The 22,286-nt window shown below is 32.8% G+C and overlaps 1 protein-coding gene across 11 annotated transcripts in view; it reads left to right on the top strand.

The window, feature by feature from the left end:
* The first annotated feature begins 1,594 nt into the window (after positions 1-1,594).
* The window catches only part of LOC108374088 (uncharacterized), a 39,575-nt gene continuing 18,883 nt past the window's right edge, over positions 1,595-22,286 (top strand). For 2 of the 11 annotated variants that reach the window (XM_017630105.1, XM_017630124.1), the window contains exons 1-2: positions 5,447-5,985; positions 10,531-10,661. The gene's annotated coding sequence lies outside the window, so the exon portion shown is untranslated. Of the gene's footprint in view, positions 2,168-4,849; positions 5,356-5,446; positions 5,986-10,530; positions 10,662-22,286 lie in introns of those variants that run through there. The other 9 variants (XM_017630097.1, XM_017630078.1, XM_017630070.1 and 6 more) reach the window with 9 other exon arrangements.

Genomic DNA, 22,286 nt, shown 5'->3' with positions numbered 1-22,286 from the left:
AGCCTACTCATCGGAAATGCCATCTTAAGGTCTCTTCATATGGACAATTGAAAATTCCGAGGGGGAGACTTACATTCTAAGGTTTGGTTTTACCCATGGTGGGATCGGATGACCGAAGATGTAAATACATTTTCTTTTCACCGAGTCCCCGTCAGTAATAAATACCTTCATTTTTATTTACTGTATCGTCAACCACCTACTCAGATCAGTTCTTTCGTTGACTAGAAAGAACTTATAAAGGCAGAGCCCTTCACCGTAGCGAGTCTGATGATATTACCTGAGATGGACTGCGCTAACCGGGAACATAGTCAAAAGGCACCCTCTGATTAGGGCGAGGGGGGCAACCCTCGAAACCCACGTGGTTTGAATCCCTAATGGTTCACCTTTAGCGTTCCACGGTTGGTTATGAAGTGAGATTTTTAAGCAAATTTTCGATTTATGAAGAACTCGTTATTTTTTTATGAATGTGGGTGTTAGTTAATATACTTTCGAAGGTATTTATAAAGTAGCTACAAAAATATTTTTGACATTAAACTTTCTTAAACCTCTTCAATTTGTTATCTGTGTTTTAAATATTTTATTTTACATATTTATTTAATTGAACAAAATTTTACAAACAGGTACCCTCCTAAAAAATATGTTCCTAAACATCTTTAGTTTGGTACAGTATTACAGTATTTAATTTACCTTATCAATCAAATAAAATTAAAATTTTCAATTTTCATTTTTTTTTTCGGCGTAAGCCTTTTGAAACCTCTTGGTTTTAACAGCCATATTGCATGTTTACTTTATCTTATCAATTAACTTAAACTGAAATTTTCAAAAAGGTGGTAACCCTCTTATTTTACTTTTTCTATATTTTAAGTTAGACATCTAGCAATACATCGGTGAAAACTGCATTCGATTACATGCATTAGTTTTTGAATGATGCGCGTACAAACATACAGACAGACTGACAAAAGTTCTAACATTTTTGATTTGGCTTCTGTTGATCTAATAAAGACCCTCGCATATTAATTTTTCTTTACATTAAAGCTCGGACTTGTAACCAATTTTATTACACATACTAGCAAATACCCGGCGTGCTTCACTCTGCCTTAAAAGTATTTTTGTGTTTTTACTCCCTCCCGAAACTCCTATGGCTTAATTCATAAAAAATAAAATAGATTTGAGGAGCTTTATAAAGTGAGAGTCAAGCCTGGAAATTTAATATAAAAGGTGTATTAACTCAGTATTTACCTTAAATATCTTATCACTTTAACTGAATGCAATTTTTCAAACAGGTGGCAACCGTCCTCAAAAATATTATTGGCAGCAAACTTTCCTAAACCTTTTCAGTTTGATAACCATATAGCAATATTTAATTCATCAATTAAATGCAATTACAATTTTCAATGAGCTTGGTAACTTAACTGTGCCACTTCTAATGACCACTTTTGTGATGCACTGTATATATCTCCCCAACCAAGTGTGGCAGTGTGAAATATGTACATACATACATATGTATGAATGTGCAAGGGGATATGGATGGAAGAGGTTAAATCAAAAAGCGGAAACTCTCAGTTGGCAGCGACTGCTAGCTAGAGCAAAAATTCTATCGTTAGTCTTTCTCTGATCGCCCCGATGATTTAATTTAAGCTACAAGTTAACGCACTGTTTGTTCTGAAATTCCCACGCGAAGTGAATTTTCTCTTGGATATTCAAATTCAAACGAATGTTATACAAATGATTGCTAACAGCTAATTACAAAATCAAATAGAAATATGTATTAAAAAAAAATTACTTGAGTTTTAGTAAAAATTAATATCTACATATCTACAACAATAGCGAGTTAACGAAATCAATTCTATTGAAAATATAAAACGAATACAAAAAGTTAAATCGGAAATGAAACAACAACGGTAGTGAATAAAGTTAAAAGAAATAAACGAAATTATAAAATTACGTACATATGTATGTACATAAGTGCGAATTAATTAAAAAGCAAAATTAAATGGATATTTGAGTTTCAAAAAGTATGCTTTTGGGTACATATGAGCAACACAACGGAATAGAAGTGATTCATGCTTGTGCTCGAAATAGTCGATTAGCGAAGAAAAGCAGATACAGTGAAGAAATTCGCTGGCGTTCATACACAAAAAAAAAATTAAATTAAATAAAAATATATGTATGTATGCTCGTATGTACATTAGAGTGGCCCAAAAATACATTGGAAAATTAACTTTTCTGATTTTTCCCGCTGCCACCCCCAGAACTGAAGAATATCAAAAATAAGGAGAACGTATTTTTATATTTTGAAATCGGGTAATATTTACCCGTGCAGCCAGGGCTTTGAAGAAAATACAATTTTCCCTAGAATTGCTATAAAATCGTTAAAAATAAATATTTTTTTACCGAATAAGACTATTTCCTTTCAGAAGTCTTCAAAAAATAACGCTATGATGCTTATTTAACTTAAAAACTTTACTAAGTGTGTTTTGTTATCGGTTAACATCCATCCTATCTGTTTTATAGAAAAATTAGTTACTTTATGTTTTCATAACCACATCACGTACGAACAACTCAATGGATGTGTTTAATTCTTTTTTGCATTCTACTCAATGTTTTCTGTAGGTTTGTGGTAAAATTTGGTGATTTTTGAAAATATAAAATTACTTTAAGGTCAATGAAAAATTTAAGTTTCTTCTTCAAAACTAAAATCGTTTCAAGAGATTTAAAAACATTTTTGTACGGACCTTTCCTAAAAACTACAGCAATGGTTATTAAAAATTTAAGCTTACTTTATACCACAATATGGGTATCAAAGGGAAGATTAATGCACTGCCAGCAAAGATTATTTTTTTTAAATCATACTACTTGCGGTTAAGTAAAATATGAGTTTCAATTAAAATGTGCTAAAATAAAGCTTTAACCTCTACATATTCTGGATAGAGTTGACACCTATCTAAAAAATTAAAATGAGTGCAATATATTGTCCCTACCATGTGTGCAAAAATGCATATTGCATCATTTAACTTAACTTGCATACTTACCACATCTTGGTAAACATATGGGTGGCAACCCTATTTAAAAACATGTTAATCCAAAGCAATATGCGTACACCTTTCTTGTGATACCGATATTGTGGTATTAAATACACTTAAATTTTTTATAATCATTCTTCTATTTTTGACCTTTAAATAATTTTATATTTTCAAATATCTGGCAAACTCTATTTGTCAAAATTTTTTACCACAAACCTACAGAAAACATCGAGTAGAATGAAAAAAAAAATTATTAAACCCATCCATTGAGCTGTTCGTGCGAGATGTGGTTATGAAAACATAAAATAACTAATTTTTGTATATAACAGATAGGACGGATTTTCGGTTATTAAAACACACTTAGTAAAATTTTTTAGTTAAATAAGCATCATAGTGTAATTTTTTGAAGACTTCTGAAAGAAATAGTGTTATTCGATCAAAACACATTAATTTTTAACGATTTTATAGCAATTTTACGAAAAAATTTATTTTTCCCATGCAAAATACAAAGCCCCGGCGGTACGGATAAATATTATTCGATTTCAAAATAAAAAATACGTATCTCCTTATTTTTGATATTCTTCAGATCCTGCAGGTGGCTGGAGGAAAAAAATTTGGGCCACCCTAATGTACATAAGTATGTGCGTATGTACATACAGTATCGGTCATATCAATAGCACCCCATTTGAAAGTGCTATTGTTTGCCACTCATTCGTATTTGTTTATTTTTAAGAATTTTCAATTAAAGTGCAGTTCATTCTCTAATAAAACCTATATAAAACCCAGTTTAAAACTTTTTAGAAAACTAAAAAACAAATAAAAAAAAATTTTCTATATTTCGAAGATTTCACAGAATTTTTTTGAGTCGACAATTCTAGTGTAAGTAGTGTAGTAACTAATAATTACCGTTTAGTTTTTAGAATTGTTTTCCGAAGGTGTTGCGAAAAATGTTAATTTTTTTTACAACACAAAGTTTTAAACTTGGATTTACATGGATTTCGTAAGAGAATAAACTACATTTTATTGTTAAAAATAAATAGATAAGCATGAGTGGCAAACAATATCACTTTGAAATGGGGTGCTAATTATATGATCGATTCTGTATATACAGTGATTCAAGCAAGCGTTCACATGTTCATAATGTTTTTCAAGTTAAAATTGTTTATCATTTTTTTTTTTTTTTTGTAATATTGTTAATGCTTTAACCAAAACCATTTAAAAAATTTTCATGAACATTTTTTATAGGAATTCTTATAGCCTTTCAAAGTTTCATGTAATAATGTGAATGAGTCGGGCGGCTAAAAAATCACGTTTGTACTTTTTCCATATAAACATGTATTTCTTATAAAATAAAATTCTCAAACTGCTTTCAAACAAGGTTTCAATAAACAAAAAATCAACGTCAGTTTATATAAATTGAACTTGTTATATATAAAAGTTTTAAAAAATGATTTAAATCAATGCGATTTTTTTATAGACTTTAAACTTGCATTTTATTAAATATACTAATATTATATGGCCTATGAAACTGCATACCCAAGATTCTCAGATTAAAAAATTCGAAATTTTTATGAAAATTTGTTGAATTTTTAAAAGTTTTGTATAAAGCTTGATGGACTTACATATATGATTTTGGTTAAAGCATGAGCAATATTAAAAAACAAGAAAATTTAACTTGCAAATATTTAAGAAATACAACATATGAACCCTTGCTTGAGTCACTGTGAAGAGCGCATTTGTACAAATATTTTTAAACAACGTCGAGTACGCCTTTATGAATAATTTGTATGTATTTATGTACCATACGTATATATGAATAATCGTAGCATGTGCCTTCTAGCTTATAGTCAACACATATCAAAATACATATGCGTTTAGATATCAGCGATCTACATAAAACAAAAAAAAAAATTATACATAAATACAGAGAGAGAGAGAGATTGAGATACTTATTAGATAAAAAGTGTGAAAATCATTGAAAGTGATTAGCGCACAAGAAAGACACAAAACGAAAATTTTAAACGAAAAAAAAAAACAAAATATTAGCAAGCAAGGAAAATCTGCAAAACGGATAAGCGACTCATAGAAATTCAGAACCAACGAACGGAAGAAATCTCCGTAGATTATTCGAAAACGATCTGGCGTAGATAAAAAGCAACGAACAACGACGATCAAAGAACGGTCCAGTGCAAGAGGAAGGCGGCATACAATACAACCAGCAGCAATAGATGCACATACGGCACCACCAACGAAATAACTAAATGGGAATACAATAGAATCGACAAACCAAGAACCAAGGAACCCAAAAATTCAAAACTAAAAACTGAAAATTGTACGCAGCAAAAAATCTATTTTTGTTTTTTCGTAATACCCAAAGCTGCACACACAAAATTTTCTAAACACTAATTACATACAAAAACAATTTGAAATCACTGAGAAAATCATAAAAATACTATATAGTGTACATATGTATATATACATACATATGTAGAAAAAGAAAACAAAGTGAAGTAGCGTATACGCCAAATAAGAGGAAGTGGAAGCCTTTGAAATAAATTATTATAACTTAGGTACACATGTACAGGAAGATATATGTACATACATAATACATATGTATATTAACTATATGCAGAATCAACGACACACGCCTTGATCAGCAAACAACGACAATCAAAATAGTGGCAACACTTAAATATTACAACAACAAAATATAGAACGTACAACGCAATTCTCATGCTTACGTTTAATGAATGCAGCACACGAAAATAATAATAATTAAATGAAATTATTAAAAAAAAAAAACGAAATTAACAATTAAAATTTTTCAGGCGACACAAGTGACGCAAGCAAAATCTAGAGCATATGTAATATCATTTTAGCGGGATTTCAGAACTGCGTTGCGTTAGACAAATACACATTTACCGCGCTTCTTCCGGTGCGATTACGATCCTAACGAACGAAAGTAAGTAAAAAAAAAACAAAGCACAAATATACTTCAACAAAATACTTTGGCTTACAGCTTAAACTATCTACAAACTAATTAGTAGCATTTAAAAAAAGGCAGTTCAAAATTTTTTAAGGAAAGTAAGTTTTACTTTAAACATCACCACTTATTTCATCCAGTGTTATTGTCAGGTTCGATTTACTTAGTCATTGAATCGATTGAGTTGTTATTCCCTAAAATAGATCAACTATAGCGACGAGGTGGATGATGTTAGATGGGTAGGTTTTAATAATCAGATTGAGAGATTTGGGGAAATCTCTTTAGCTAACCCTGGATAATTTTACTTCAACCTCAGAATACTTATGAAGTTACCTTAGAGGTTGTCTTGCTTCATATTCTTAACGGAAACGATAACCGGCTACTCTCGACTCAGATTCCAAAGGCCTCCGAGTTTTCTCAGATCATAGATTGACTTTTCCCGTCGTCATTAGTCATTGGGCTTAGCTTTGCGTATAATTTTTTTTTCGCCATTTGGGCAATTTTTGGCACTACAGACGATTGACGAATTCCGACATCAAATTACGATTTGTTTCGCCCTTTTCAATTGGTTTGTGTTAGAGGTAGTATAACTATGATGATTCTCAATGCTTCCATTGCACAGGTGCGTATGGCTAGACAGACCAATCGCTAAAACTTTGACCGATCATCAGGACAGTGCTGTATTAGTGGTGATCGGTTTGATCAATGTATTAAATGACTAAAACGTCAGTTTTGGGGATATATGTACACATATGTATATGGGTGTTTCCATGGTGTCGGACGTGACATTCATACGGCCTTGGAGTTAAATAAATCATACGAAAACGGAAGTCACTTATAAAAAAAATGTGCCGTTGTGTATTTCATATACATATGTACCGTCCTTTGGTAGACAAAAAAAATTAGATGCGCTTGGAGCACTGGTGTCGAGAAAATCGATGGAAAGGAGGTGATAACGGACGTTACAAAAACAGAAGTGGCTTCAGCGTACATGTAAAGATAAGCAAAACACTGCGAATCCTGTGAGGTTTTCCTTTCTTAAACATTCTTTAAATAAAGTAAAATTACGGACCATTACAACCAATTCATTTTTAATTATGTAGAAGAAGGTCGTTGTTGGTTAACTGGGCAATTAAAATGTGATAACGGACGTACCAGATTTTTTCCCCATACAATATTTTTACTAGTAATAAAACTATAATTTGTTATTGAATTTTTTCAGTTTTTCTCTCCACCATCTCGCATTTTAATAACCTTTTTTCGCTAAATGAATACAAAATTTAAAGTTGTAAAGCCGTTTGAACTCATTTTTCGGTTTACATTTTTATACAAACACGCATATGTACCCAGTGTTTACCCATGTAGTCATTGACAGGCATACAATGTTTAAGCTTTCATCCTTCTCAGTGTAGGTTTAGCTAAATTTCCCTTCTTTTGGTTAAGGGGACTATGGGGAACTTTAGTGGCGTTATTGGCAGCCATTTTGAGACCAAAATTTCTTAATTAGCTTCAAGGCTGCCGGAAATATAGGGGTAAGGGTGTCTTCTGGATCATCTGCATAGTCAAAATCGTTAAATGCATTGCCTATTAAGCTTTCCAGGAGCTCATCAACAACCAGTGTTCATAGGAAGGGAGATAGAATATCCCCAGCGGAAGCATATGTACACACATACCATATGTATTGCTGTTAAGGCTAGTTCCCAAATAAAACAAAGTCCTTTTCGAAATTATAACTATCAACAGCGATGCGAGTGCAAAGGCGCGAATGCGCCAACAGTTTAAAAATGTCCTCGTCGTTTCCAGGCTTTGATTTGCTTTCATATCCAACTTGGAAATGCCAATGAAGTCGAGGTTTTCGGCGCGACGAAATTCTAGAGCTCTCATTATCTAGTCGGGCATCAGTTTAAGAACGTCGCACGATAAAGACTTGCCCCATCAGAAACTTCGTTTGGCATCAAACGGTTTGTAAAGTACCATCCGAGTTCTGAGCTGGAGATATTGCACATTGCCATTCATTTCATTCAGCCGTGTGTGGAGCCTCTACACTGAGGGAAAAAAATATTAAAATCAAATAGAAACGTAATTGATCTTACTATAAACGTCAACGAAAGTACTGTATATTGGTAAATATTCAATTCAATTACGCGCATATTAAAATGACCGTGTTCGTACTGAAAAAGCATCCATGAAGTGAATAATTAAGACAAAAACTAAAAAAAAAAATTAATTTGCATCTTGCCTGCAGTGGAATTCGAGCCCGACCATCTCCGGATATCAACAACTTGTGGCAAGCATCTTTGCGCACTCAGCTACACCCAGACATATAAATTTGCTTTCAAATGTTGAATATCCATCAACACCACAGCACGCGATTTGTACGGATAAACATGTACTATGTATGAATGTGTGTGTTGTCACCGCTCTCAGAGCGGCGCTCTGCATGCTTGGGGTGCGTATGTACACTTACATACACATACTCAGATGTGAACAGTCAAATACGTGCGTAATAAATTTTGTATGAAAATATTATTTTTAAATACGAACATTTTTAAACGATAATCAAATATAAAGTATTCATTTTTACTATGCATTATTTCCCTCAGTGTACTCGCGGGTCTTTTCCAATGTTTGACGTATGGTTAATCACAGGTCTTTGAAAAATTTACCAGGTCTAAGGTCACACCAATAAGGCCTTATCTATTTGCTGACGTTTTTTAAAGGAAGCGAACCTCAGAGGTGGTCCCATACTAATTTGGTTTAGATCCGATCATAGGATCAGGAAAAAAAACTTATAAATTAAACACATCGCAAGAGTAAGCGAAACCGATAAGAAACAAATAAAAATAAGCTGGTATATTTCCCTCTCTAGTGTTTCTATTCTTTGCATGAATACTGCAAACTACCTATAATTAGTTATAACATCAGAAAGTGTGAATTGGCTTATTAATTGAACAAACTGTAGGTCGCTGTACATCGGAGTTGGAAAATAAATAAGCATAGTTCTTACCAGTAAAGCTCAAAATAACAGCAAATAAACTACAAAAAAAAATGAACAACTGCTACAGAAACAACAACAACAAATTTGTGTACTTAACTAAATTTAATTAGGTATATATGTATGCATATAGCACATATGTAGCTACGAACATTGAAAAAGATAGCAAAAAATTATAAAACGCAGAGACAAACAAACGCACTATTCACTCATACCAGTCATCGTAGTCTGCTCAAAAAAGAACGCTTAGATGGAGGAAGGTCAGCAGTGATCGCATAACCAGTACCTAAAAAGAACCAATAATTATTTTATTACGAACTATCAAATACCCGGCGTGCTTCACCGCTCCTTAAAAGTAATTTTATGTTGTTTCATACCCGTATTGTAATATTTCATTTATTTTATCAATTATAATTAATGAAAACTTTTCAAACAGGTTGCAGCCCTAATAAAAAGTGCTTTCGGCAGTGAACTTTCCTAAACCTCTTCAGTTTGATACCCATATAGTAATATTTAATTTATCTTATCAAAGAAACTAAATTAAAATTTTCTATTTTCGGCTGTGAGCCTTCTTAATCCTCTCTATTTTGACAGCCATACTGCAATATTTACTATATCTTCTAAATATACTTAAACTACAATTTTCAAACAGCTGGCAACTCTCTAGTTTAAGTTAGACCTCTAGCAATACATCGGCGAGAATAATTCTAAAAGTGGTTGATTTAGCTTCTATTGCTTTAATAAAGGCCCGCATATTAATTTTTCTTTAATATCTGTAATGTACACACATCGGTTTGTTACAATTTTATTATATGTATAGATAATATGCACGTATGTACATTAGAATCTGTAATTTCAACCCGTTTTTTTATAACCACAAACATTCTATATGTATATATTATATTCGTCAAGTGATCTAAAATACCCCGCTCCTGTTAACATTTGCGGTTCCGGCTGACCCTAACATTGCAAACGTATGTACACATGTATATTAAATGCATTATTTTGATAAAAAAGATTCTTAGAAGAATTAATTCCAACCGCAAGAATGCGCAAATGCACATACCGGCCGCCCACACGCACACGCACACGCACACACACATACTCCACGCGTTGACTCATCTGACACCCGGAGCCGCAAACAAACACTATGGAGTGTAACAAAAGCGTTTTGCTGAGCGTCACTAATGTAATCGAAAGACAAATGAAAATAAAAGCCGAGATAAATGTGGCATTAAAAAAATCCTGAAGAGAATTTGCAATAAAAGAGCGTTGAATAAACTTCAACTTTAATGAGAGTTTTTCTATATATTTTCTGTATTTTTTTTTTGCTATTGTTGTTTTGTGGCACTGTTGTAAAATAATTTTTTTTTAATTTAAGAGCGAAAAAGTTGCCGAAAATTAAAACGCCGCTTAAATGAAATATAAAAGGAAGAAAATATAAAATACATACATATTTTTATTTTTAACAAACGAATCGAATCGAATAAATATTTATGTATATGCAAATCCATATCTCTCGTCTCTAGTCAAAACGATCTGCGAATTATTAATCAAGTAATAAAAACAAAGCAGCTGAACTGAATTCTGAACACATACGCTAACGATCGACAAAAACGGAGTAAGGAAGAATTTGGAAGACAGTCAATTTCAAATAAAAGTAAGTATCAGCAATAAATTATGCCGGCTACACTCACGCCAAAAAATATTGGCATAGATAATTTGTCACAATCTCTGCAACAGTTTTTATTTTAATTGGTTTCCGCAAATTTTTTATAAAAATATGGTTCATACTACTACACAAAACAATAAAACAAAAAACTGAATTCTAAACTTTGTACAAAACTCATGAAAAGTCAATAAGTTTTTATGCAGATTTTAAACTTCTTCATCAGATTTTTTAGAATTTTTTAGCATAACGAATTACATGTTTGAAGTTGGACTTACTGTCGATTTTTGGCAATTTTAATTTTTTTGAACTGTTGTAGTATGAGCCATATTTTTATAAGAAAAATTGGCGGAAAAATATTTAAATAATAATGGTTGCATATATTGTGGAAAATTCTCTGTGCCAATACTTTTTGCCGTGGGTATACATAAAATGTACATACATATGTACATATATGCATTTGTAAGAAAATCATAGTTAATATAGCTATAGGGAAGCTTACATTAGACTGCATCACTCCCCATACAAAAAAAAATCGGTACTATTTTTCCATTGGAATTATAAAATCTATTATATTTTAAGACGTCCACCAAAATATTTCGGAAAAATATTAAGATTTAAGTGAGCTGGACCGACTTGAAAATACCTCCAAAAATGGAGTTTTTTTATGAATAAAAATAGTTTCTTAAAGACTTTTTTTGAAAATATCCCCTCAAATGACAAAACGGTTTAAGTTTAAAATATTTGCATAAAAATATTTAAAAAAAAAAATTTTTAAAAAAATTGAACGGAATCGTAATGATGAGATTGTTTGTTGATGCTGTTTTTTAACTTTTTTCAAAGATTGGTATAGGAAAAAGCTTAAAAAACTGAACCTAAACTCTTCCTATTTAGACTTAAGAGGTGTCATTGGAAACGTATTTTCTCGTCCTTTTTATTTCTTTACTAATAAACTCATTCAAAGGATGGAAGAGAAAGGTAGGATGAACGAACGTCATTCAAAGTTGAATTAAGATGTGTTGGTATTCGAAAAAACAAGATGGGACACGAATGACGTCTTTTTGGCCAGAAATAAGAATAGTATGAAAATACTTTTCTATTGAGATCCCATAAGTCTAAATCAGAACATTTTTGGCCCAGTTATTGAAGTTTTTCGTAAAAAAATCTGTGAAAAAAGGTAAAAGAACAGCATCAAAAATCTCATTCTTACGGTTCCGTTGAAAAGATTTTTAAATATTTTTATGCAGATTTTAGATTAGATGTCATCTAAGAGGACTTTTTTCAAAAAGTTCTTTAAGAAACATTTTTATTCATAAAAAACTTCATTTTTGGAGGTATTTTCAAATCGGTCCAGCTCGCTGAAATCTTAATATTTTTCCGAAATATTTTGGTGGACGTCTTAAAATAGAATAATCCCGGCGGAAAAACCGCAACTTTTTTTGGTGATGCAGTCTAATATACATACATCTGCTCTGTATGTGTGTATTTGTCTGAATATGGCAAAGAAGTCATATGGTCTATGGTGCGTCTCGGCCAGTTGGTGCGTATGTAGTAAAAAATTTTTAACAGCGGAAATATGCGTGCCATATTTGATTTTCGTTTAGTTTTTTGTCAAGAAAACCGCATGTCCCGAATATAGCCGCTTTGGCGCTATTCGGCAATTGACGGGTACGAGGGGCAGCAGGGCGTACAAGTGATTTAGTAGCTGCTGCATTAAAAATCGTTAAATCGAAACGAAAACAACATTATTTATGTGTGTATATGTATATATTTTGCCGCATAAATCTTAAATATGTAAATTTCGACAAAAAACTAAACACTTTTGGAATGCACACGCTTCGGAAAGTGTGATATACATGAAGAAACCATTGCACAGTGTGAGATTTGGTCAATCTAGGACGTCAAAAGAAAAAAAAATAAATGTGCTTGAAAATCGATCATATTTTGTAATTCGTTAGAAAATACCCACATTGTTACGAAAATAAGCGTAAAAGAAAATAAAAGAAATGTCAATGGCATGATAACAGCTATCAAACGCGTGCTATTGAACAGCATGTAAAAACAAAGTTGATTGGATCGATAACAAAGCTTTGAGCGATCAAATTAAAGTTGTGCGGGTTTTTTTTGCCAAACAGTTTTTTTGTATTATAGTTCAATACTTTCTCTAAAAATATACATTACCCTTATATTTGCACTTATGTATTTTAATCAAAATATTTTATAAATTTGGCATGCGTGCAAAGAAAAACATAGGCTTCAGCATGGCTATGGAAAACTTGTTCCAACTAGTGTAAAAGGGGACTAGTTTCGAACTATGCCAAAAAGACTAAGCCTATACAGGGTGTCCCAGTGAAAAGTGCTTTTCTTTTGGGGGATGATTGGAGAACCTCTCTGAACTTGGCAGGACAACTTTTTCTCAAAGCAAAAATTCCTATCGCATAATTTGCCGTTAATTATCCGTTGTTTATCCGTGAAAAGAATTATTTTGCCGCGGAAACATTTTAAAAAATATCGCGTGCCCTGCTAACTTCCGTGGAAGTTAGCAGGGCACCTTCTGAAAACCGATAAAGGAAACCAGCTAAACCCAAACTAACTATCTGATAATTTGCCGTAAATTATCCGTTGTTTATCCGTGAAAAGAATTATCTTGCCGCGGAAACATTTAAAAAAAATATCGCGTGCCCTGCTAACTTCCGCGGAAACATTTTAATAAATATCCACGGAAGTTAGCAGGGCACGCGATATTTTTAAAATGTTTCCGCGGCAAAATAATTCTTTTCACGGATAAACAACGGATAATTTACGGCAAATTATCAGATAGTTAGTTTGGGTTTAGCTGGTTTCCTTTATTGGTTTTCAGAAGGTGCCCTGCTAACTTCCACGGAAGTTAGCAGGGCACTCGATATTTTTTAAAATATGTCCGCGGCAAAATTATTCTTTTCACGGATAATTTACGGATAATTAACGGCAAATTATGCGATAGGAATTTTTGCTTTGAGAAAAAGTTGTCCTGCCAAGTTCAGAGAGGTGATTGGAGAGGTCTAGACGAACAAACAATTGTATGAGAGGTGGGGTCTAAAATGCAACCCTGTGGAGTTATAGGTTTAAGAAGGTGATCGGCAGTAGTTCTAGAAAAAAATTCTCACGCCTAAACCAAAAACCCTAATGAAAAACTACCTATGGAGCTTTTTTAGCTAATTTTATCAGCTTTAAAAAAATATTTTTAGTTTCTAGGGAAATATAGGCATTATAAAGTGAAATTTCGATCCTTGTTTAACTTTGGCGGCCATTATGGTATAACAAAGATCCTACTAACCTGTATTTTTTAATTTTTGTTCAAAATTGCCATGCAATTTCCTTCAAATTTGCCCGCCATATGTGTTACAAATTTTTTGGTTTTACTCCGGAAAAATTTTCTCCAGCTAGTCTTTTGGTATAAAAAAGGTCCTATTAACCTATATTTTTAATTTTGTTTTTTAAAATTGTCATGAAGTTTCCTTCAAATTTGCCCAATATATGTCATACAAATTTTTTGGTTTTACTCCGGAAAATTTTCTCCAGCTAGTCTTTTTAGGGTTAGTTCGGAGCTAGTTCTCTTTGACACTAGTTGGAACTAGTTATTCATAACCATGTTAAAGCTTATGTTCTTTTTGAAAATCATGCTAAATTTCAAGTTGATATCTCTAAAACTTTGGCTAAAATTAAATTTTGATGTCGTAGATTGGCAAAATCTCGCACTGCGCGTTGGCTGCGTCATTTTTTACATCATAATTTCATAAATGATTGCAGTTTCAGTTAAATTATTGTACTAAATAATAAATGTCGGATAGACTAGAAATTCGAGCTGTGGCATATAATTTTAATAAAAGTTTAAACTAATTATTGAAATCATAAATTTATATAGAAAGTTTTTGTAAGTATTTTTACTTACACTTAGGGGCAAAATTGAGTCAATAATAAAAAAATCACAATTTCAGCGTTTTTCGATGGTTATTCGGCAAAATTTTTATGGATTTTCGCGAGTTGCAGCGTAGCAATATCTCTAATAAATGATATGGTTGCAAAATTGTGTCAATGTGTTAATTAACAAAAATTGATGGAGTGCATATTCGTTAGCGAAATTTAATATTTTTATGGTGGATTGTAGTGCTTTAAACTATACTCTAATATATATTAAAAAATCCAATACAAATTTGCCAAATAATCACAGAAAAATGCATAAATTGTGATTTTTCTTTTATTATTAACTCAATTTTGCACCAAATGTAATAATCATATAAAAGTGAAAATAAAAAATTGAAATTGTTNTTGAGATTGAAAATGAAAATGTGTGTGTGAGTTTGTGAGTAAATTTAAAAATTAAATTGTTTGGAAACGTCAAGAATTTTAAAAGTGACTCTCAGCGGTTCTACCTTACTATATTTTTATCATGGTATATTCTATGGGTTTCCTAAATCCTCGGGTTCGTTTCACTGGATTGTTAAATAAACGTTCAAAGTGACCAAATTACCGTACAATTACCTTTATTGTACAACAAACACTTTATAATACTTGTTAAGGCAATTAAAACAGTTTAAAATACTTGCTAAGGCACTCAATACAACTCAATTTATCGAACATTTCATTCTACGATTCTCGATGTCAGAACTTCTACATATTTTATCACGCATTCTGTCATTCTCTTGTTGTTCGCTTTGGACCGCAATTCGTGTTTTGCAGTACTTGCCACAATATGTTTGTGTTTGGCCGAAAAGTTTCATATCCAAGATGGCCTCGTCCACGAAATGGCGAATTTCATAATTGTTTCATTCATTAAATGGAAGGCCTTTACAATTAGAACACAATGCATGTCGGATCATCGAGTTTAGAGAGTTAATGCCTTCGAATGGATCTCCCACCTAAGCCAAGATTTCGTATCGTGTCGAGGCCTGTGTGGCATAAGGGTGGCTAAAATTGATATTTCCCTCATGATACACTCCCCAAGTTAAAGTAAAAGGATAAAGCCCGCCGAGAACTGTGTGGCATTAGCGTTGATAAAAATGATATGTCGTTATCGTTTTCCCCTCAAGACTTGGCACATCTTGCTGTACAAGAGCCTTGTCCCTCTACTGCACATCATTATCAACATCGTTATTATTATTTTTTTCAATAAAACTGCTTAACTGAAAAATTGTTTACTTATTTTTTTATTTCTGTAAACTTGTGAACTTGTGTAATTGATGAAAATCATTATTTAACCGTTCAAATAAGATTTCGGTTTTTTTTCAATCATATAATAACCGTAATTTTTAGCCTTAATTATTTTAATTCGGAAATAGCACAAATATGGTATAAAAGTTTTAACTCAATTATAAACATGAAGATTGAGCAAAATTTAAAATACTCATATAACACTGTGGAACACAAAAAAAAACTAGAGTGCGCATATATCAGGTTTGATAGCTTTTTTCGTGTTTTCGAGAAAAAAGTTTTCATGATCCAAAAGTCTGAGTATAAGGGCCAAACTTTTTTCACAAATTTTGAAAATGTATCGGTTTTTGGGCTTATATTTGTTGAAAATAGCCCACAAAGCAAACATAAGCTAAAAAACGACGAATTTTCAAAGTTTGAGGAAAAAATTAGCCGCTATACTCAGATTTTTGGATCATGAAGATTTTTTTCTCAAACCCGATAAATGAGCACTCTAGATTTTTTTTATTTATTTTTTGTTCCACAATGTAATTGATCGAAAATTTAGAAATTTTCACAACAGAAAACAAATTTTATCATCATTCGCTTTACTGTCATATCCAGCAAAGGCAAACAAACGTTGCAATTGTTGAGGCCAATAATGTTGTTGTTGTTGCAACAGCAAATTCCCCTAAGAGTTTTGGAGGGATAGTGTTGGTGTAGCAAACCTTGGCACTGTAGGTGTTCTACAAATTTAACCTCGAATTTGCACTCATTTTACATAGCAGCTATAGTAGCTATCACAACGTCCTGTGCTGCCCTTACCGTGCCCCGTCCATCGAAACTCTTAGACATCTCGAGGACATTTACCTGCGGGGTAGAAGCACTTTCTGGATGTATATCCTTAAATCATTTTCCTTTAAACGTTTCCGGGGTCGTCATTACAACGGACGGGGTCTCATTCAAGGTAAAATTATCCTCTCCTTGGAGTTAGTTTTTACGATGCGTGTCTAAAATCCATCGTAGAATTTTCGCAACTCTTGGTGAACGGACGCTGCATATTTCAGTGCAACCAGGGCTGCCAACTATCCTTGGCTATGAAGTGCCATATTGAGGATGAAATAGTACCAAAATGTGCCAAACAGAAAAATAAAAGTGCCAAAACAGGTGCCATCATTTTGAAACCATCCCATTTAGCAATAAAAGAAGAACTACATTTTTAAAACAAAAGTGCAAAGCCAAAATAAGATAACCCAGTTGAATAATCTTTACAAATTAGAATATTTTAGTTGCGAAAGAGAAGTACACGCAAAGGATTTCACAGAAACGTATTAAAATATTACTATTTTTGGAAAGTGCCATTTCGGCACTTTGTGCCGAATTGAAAAATTAAGTGCCATTTGATGTAAAATAGGGCCAAAAATGGCACGATTTGAGCCAAGTTGGCAGCCCTGAGTGCAACCTTAAACTAAGTACGTCGTAGTGACCCCATTACATCTCATTCTCTTTCACAATGGTTTAAGGCTTTGGTGGTTGTTCGCACTTTTAACCAGCCTACTACAGCGGCCGCTTGATAATAGGCCTAAAATAATAATTAAAATCTTATAAAATGCTTACTCGGTACGGGTCTTTGATTCGAAAGAAATTTTAATTTCAGACAAAATCCTATAAGAATCTAAAAACATTTGAAGGGCCTTAAAAATTGGTTTTGCAGTGCTCTTAGGTATTTAAGTCCAACGATATAAATTTATTTATAAGTAATTCCTAACTAATGATATTCTATTAATAGCAAATGTGTGAGTACTTACAAAAAATGCAAGTTTTCGAATGATTCATCAGAGAACCAGCTTAGTTTGCTAACCAATGCCGGTTCTTAACTTACTCATGCATAGTTGTACAGACATGCCTATACATGCATGCCAATACAAATATACATAAATGTATATAGGAACCCAGTAGAAATCAGTACATGAAGTATGTATGCTGTATGAGTGAAAAAATTTGAACAATTCATGAGTCCAATTCTAGTAAACTGCAAGCGAACGTACTTTTAAGTACATTTCTTGATAAATTTGACTACTATAAAGCATCGTAAAATTTTTGTATATTCTCAGTCTTGTGGAAAAATTTTAGTTAACGGACGTGTTGTGCGATAATATAAGAATTTTACTGCTATTGTATTAATTCAGCACTAATACTGTTTCATTAATGCAGCATTAGTAATTTTATAAGCATGAATTACCAAACGTGTTAAATGGAAACGGAAGTACATTCCACCATGTTGTATGCATGAGTTTCTACTGGGTAGTATACATATGTTGGCGGCCCCTGTGGGATAGTGATTAGCAGTGCGCGCTACCATTCCGCAGGGCCTAGATTCAAGGCCGGTTCAATCCAGTATCAAAAAATTAAAAGCAAAAAAAAGTTGTTTCTAATAGCGGTCGCTACTAGACAAGCAATGGCAAACATTCGAGTATATTCCTTCCATGAAAAATAGCTTCTCAGAAAATTACAGTCGCCGTTCGGAGTCGGCGTTAAACTGTAGGACCCTCCCCTTTGTATGACAACATTAAGGCGCACTCCATAAATAGGAGGAGAAGCTCGGCCAACCACAACATATGTCTTAGCGCCAATCTAATAATATGTATGTATATGTATATGCATATATGTGTATAATCCCTATCGGAATTAAAGAGACAGTTTAAAAAATTAATTAATTAACAATTTTTTTTGGAAATATGTTACTTTGTCCGACTTTTCGACTATTATTTGTATACCCGAGGGCACGTGTGCACTCTTATTTACGGACTGACTTTGTACGCATAACGGTTGTTTGTACAACCTAAAGGAATCGGGATAGGGAAAAGTAGATTAAGCCACGCTCACCTCCCATACAACGCTATTTTGAAAAATTGCAAAAAGTGCAATATTTCCGCAAAAACTGAATCCATCGCCATTTTAATGTAGTCAGTTACTTACAAGAAAAATAAAAGCATTTTAACCAGTTGTAGGTAATAAAAGGGTCCCCTCATTAAATTGCTTTTAAAGTATTTGATTTTCCAACAGGGAATGTACTTAAATATATGTATGTATGTACATACAAACGTGTATGCACTTTCAAACTCTTGACCGATAATTTGGCAAATGGGTAGTAGGTTCTCAAGTATCGTAGGTAGATAAGTAAAAGAAAGAAAGATTTAGCTGATCTCACCTTCAGCAGAAATAATTTGAAACAACACTTGATAAACTTGAACGCCTACACAGCATTCACAGCAATAAGTGTGAGTGTATATAGATTTCTATAAATACATATTACGTTTATACCCTCAACACCCGGTTAAATTATTGTACTTGTCCAAGTTAAGATAGACACCTGGTTGTTAGATTCCCCTACTTTTTATTTTTGGAAGACATCTAAATTAATATTAAAAGTAGGCTGTAATTTTTTAACTATCACCTCAAAACTATAAGGAAAACTTAAAGGCAACTTATACCCATGGATGTACGTATGTTGGGTATACACACAACAATAGTGCCTTATTCAAGTTAACTTAAGTTATTCGACTATTATATATGGGCATTCCCATGGTGGCGCACGTGACAGTCGTACGATTTCAATGTGATACAAAAAAGGAATACCATTTGTTTTCTTTAACTTTTTTGGGCCATTGTATAGCACATAATTAGCTCTATATTTAACCGAAAAATGAAATCAATCGAACTGCTTGGTCCTGAAATATAAGCATTTAAAGAGAGTGTCGTTACGTGACAAAAAATGGAAGTTGATTTTTTCTTTTCTTACAAAATCGCAAAACTCTGCGAATTGTGGATGGCTATTTTCATGAAACTTATTTTAATATGATTTGGAGCAATTCTAGTTATTTTTAGAGTTTTTTGAATTAATGCAAATTGTTTCAATTCTCTTTTACAACCCCAAGTGTGAAACGTGACGTGACGTGGCGTCACGTGACATAAATTTCCATCGTTATATTTTTGTTAATATTGCTTTTAAATGAATTTTTAACGCAAATAAAACATGTATTTTATGTAGAATATACTTTATATTTTGACTTCAGCGCCAATTCAGGGTCAATTTATTAGAAATCTATGATTTATTATGTTTCAACCACATACGCCAAATTCGAACCAAATCGGACCATAAATACGGTTTTTCGAAATATCTCGACCTTGGCACCACCTAGGAAGACCATTTTATGCAAACATGATTCTACTTACATAGCCAGTATATATTTTAAAAAGCAGACAAATCGGCCCGTAAATACGTTAGATATAAAACTTTTATTTTTTTTGTCGTGGTGGACCTTCCGCTGGAAACACCCATATATATATATTATTTAATATATGCGACTGATTTGGCAGTGTTACAGNTCAATCGAACTGCTTGGTCCTGAAATATAAGCATTTAAAGAGTGTGTCGTTACGAGACAAAAAATGGAAGTTGATTATTTCTTTTCTTACAAAATCGCAAAACTCTGCGAATTTGGGATGGCTATTTTCATGATTGATATGATTTGGAGCAATTCTAGTTGTTTTTAGAGTTTTTTGAATTAATGCAGCTTGTTTCAATTTTCTTTTACAACCCTAAGTGTGAAACGTCACGTGACGCTACGTCACATAAATTTCCATCGTTATATTTGTGTTAATATTGCTTTTAAATGAATTTTGAACGCAAATAAAACATGTATTTTATGTAGAATATACTTTATATTTTGACTTCAGCGCCAATTCAGGGTCAATTTATTAGAAATCTATGATTTATTATGTTTCAACCACATACGCCAAATTCGAACCAAATCAGACCATAAATAGGGTTTTTCGAAATATCTCGACCTTGGCACCACCTAGGAAGACCATTTTATGCAAACATGATTCTACTTACATAGCCAGTATATATTTTAAAAAGCAGACAAATCGGCCCGTAAATACGTTAGATATAAAACTTTTATTTTTTTTGTCGTGGTGGACCTTCCGCTGGAAACACCCATATATATATATTATTTAATATATGCGACTGATTTGGCAGTGTTACAGACCAGGGACGTGAACCGGATGAAAAACTTGGTCGGTTCGGTTCAGCGGTTCGAACCGTTTTTGCACTTTTGGATTGGTTCGTCAAAGCGGTTTTTTTGGTCTGTGAACCGGGATTTCGGTTCGGTTCGGTTCAACAGTTCGAAAAATAAAAAAATTACGCACAAGTTTAAGTGTCAAGTGTCAAGTGCAACAACGCGCAAGGTTAAGGGTCAAGTGTATGTCAAATGATATGCCTTTACATTTGATATTGTCACATGGTAAACAAAAATGGTGGGTATTACCATGTTTACCAAAAAGCAAAAAAGTGGGTACATTTATCTATTGAAAATTGGTTGAAACGAACCTTTGTGGAAAATTTCGGTTCGGTTAATGGTTTAGTTAATTAATGGAAAAGAGCGGTTTTCCGGTTCAAAACCGGTTCACGTCCCTGTTACATACATCGAAAGTTCCGAAATTTTTCCCCTTCTTCAATAGCATTGAGTACAGGGCTGCCAACTATGCTTAGCTATGAAGAGCCATATTGAGGATAAAACAGTGCCAAAATGTGCCAAATAGAAAATTAAAAGTGCCATCCTTTTTAATCCATCCCATTGAGCAATAAAAGAAGAACCACATTTCTAAAACAAAAGTGCAAAGTCAAAATAAGATAAACCAGTTGAATAATCTTGAAAAATTATAAAATTTTAGTTACGAAAGAAAAGTACACGCAAAGGATTTCACAAAAACGTATTAAAATATTACTATTTTTGGAAAGTGGCATTTCGGCACTTTGTGCAAAATTGAAAGCCATTTGATGTAAAACAGGGCCAAAAATTGCACGATTCGAGCCAAGTTGGGTGCCCTGATTGAGTACTAAATCGCCTAAATTTGGTCATATAGTTGTTTTTAGGACTACTTTGTTAAAGAGTATTAAATATATTATTTGTGGTATTCACAACGGAGTCGTAAGTATCGGATTATTGTGTGTCGTAAAATTTAAAAGCTTAAATAAATGCTTACACGACTTGAAACCACAACCAGCTATTTTTTATCACTTTTAAAATACATAATATGGTAACTTGCGAACCTCCCTAATATAGTTTTAGCCGTTTAGAGTTAGAGACATATGTACAACAATACGACACTTAACACACCGTTGTGAATACCCCGTTTGTTAGAAAGAAGTTTATTAATATATATCTAACATAAAGCTAGCTAAGAGTGAAATGTTGCAGAGTCCGCTTTTTCTAAAAAAATATATTTTAATGCAAGAAGCAATCAAAACTGCATCGTTTTCTAAAATACCGATTACCTATTTTATTTCTAGGCATTTCTACTCAGTGAAACTAAAATTTGCTAAGTCCAAAATAGTCACAGAAAATGTGATAAGTCCCAAGGAATACAAAAATTATTTAT

Source organism: Rhagoletis zephyria, unplaced genomic scaffold, assembly GCF_001687245.7.
Source record: "Rhagoletis zephyria isolate East Lansing unplaced genomic scaffold, Rhagoletis_zephyria_1.1 Rzeph_scaffold_00085, whole genome shotgun sequence".
Taxonomy (NCBI): Eukaryota; Metazoa; Arthropoda; class Insecta; order Diptera; family Tephritidae; genus Rhagoletis; species Rhagoletis zephyria.
This window is presented reverse-complemented; position numbering and strand designations above follow the sequence as displayed.